Genomic DNA, 1,818 nt, shown 5'->3' with positions numbered 1-1,818 from the left:
AGTACTTATGTTCTTTAAATGCTTTACTTTACAAAGTCCTTTACTGAACATTCGTCCACACATTTGTGGCTTCTGGAAGAAAAATAAAAATGCAAAACAAATTCATCTAATCAATAAGTTAGTATTAAACCCAAATATTTTAAATTGCATTAAACATATAAGCAAAGTCTCCCATTATCACCACATGCTCTGTCTTATAAAACAAAGAATAAAATGGTAACTTTCTTGTGTCATAGATTTATTTCATATATATGTCCTCATTATATGTTTATCACGAAGCATCAAGGATAGATAGATATTTTTAACTTTAAAGAGAAAACATACCAGCATCTYAGCATCTSATCATCTGCCTGTCTGATCAAAATAAGCAAAGCTCAAAGAGCATTCTTGCTCAGTTCAAAGATCTGGTACCAACCSTGAACCTTCTGAAGCGTCAATTGATTGCTTAAGAAATAAAAAGAGAACAATTAATTTATAAACCAATACAATTTGGTAATCAGGATGAACAAATCAAATAGCAATCACTATGACCAAATCAAATAGCTTCTTTCACAATTTGGTTAAAGCATTCAAGTTCAATCCAACTTAAGGTAAGTAATAAGCATCTTTATTTCACGATTTCACCTMAGATCCATTCTTCACATGGGTTTTTATGCAGATGCAGTGTTTTGAATCGGAAATCAGAAAGTCAAKATGACTTGGAAAAGATTGATGGCCAAGAACAGAACAATCGTAATCGAACCACAAGCTAGCAATCAGAAAACTATCGAACAAACATAAAAACAGCAGGTATATTTTAGACCATATACCATCAATACCCCACCTTATACCTCCAGAAAAGTAACATAAAACYCTGTCCAAATAACAAGAAACTTCAAGAAAACCAATCCAACAGTCCTAAACAGAGAATAGGRCCAGTCATTTCCAACCTCTATCACCATGACACCCCGTCAAGAAACCATCCAAGTAACCTGAGARGAACAAATGAGAACATAACTTTTAGACAACAAAAACATGTATAAAAACTCGAAAGTATTTAGCTTTTGTTCTTTTCATTCTAAACCAAATCAAGTATAAATAGTGGAAAAAAGGTGGATCAAGAAGAATGATATCTAAAAAATTGCATACTTCCCCAGCATAATGATGAACTATGAACGCTTTGCCTCGTTCTCCTCTAAAACAAGGATTAGACTTCAAGTGTTGCTTTAGTTTGTTGGCAAATGACAAGTCTGTGCTATTCGGGAATGTGGATTCTTCATCTAAGAGACTTAGGGGCCGTTTACCTAAATGTTTACCCGGTAAGCGCTAACGTTAAGAACTAAAACTATAAATTATTTTACCGGGTAAGATTGTAGTACATAAAAATGGTATCGTATGCAACAATTTACCCGGTAAACACTTACCTGGTAAGAGTCGTCACTCTCACTTACCGAGTAAGAACTCTCCATCTTTATTATTRTTCTTACCGRGTAAGATTTTTKACTCTTGCCATGTTCATCGGTAAGAAAAATTACCCGAKAATCACTTACCGGGTAAGCGTTTTGTAACGGCCCCTTAGTAATCTTCTAAGTTGGATGGTTTTTATGACGATTTTTATAGAGCATCAAGAACATGCTAATACATACAATAGATTATTAGGATCACATTAAGAAGCAAATTGGCAATGATAGAAAGCCAAAATAAACATAAATGTTACATAAGCTAGTGATAGGTACYTGTCCAGTAAGAAGAGGAGTATCAGCAGCAAGCTTTGATGCAACAGGCCTAGGTGTACGTACAGGCCAAGTCTGAATAAGAAATACAGAAAGTAAGAAATCA

Source organism: Cynara cardunculus (genome assembly GCF_001531365.2).
Source record: "Cynara cardunculus var. scolymus isolate 2C chromosome LG 8, CcrdV1, whole genome shotgun sequence".
In the NCBI taxonomy this organism is placed as follows: Eukaryota; Viridiplantae; Streptophyta; class Magnoliopsida; order Asterales; family Asteraceae; genus Cynara; species Cynara cardunculus.
The sequence above is the reverse complement of the archived record's forward strand: the minus strand, read 5'-3'. Positions refer to the sequence as shown.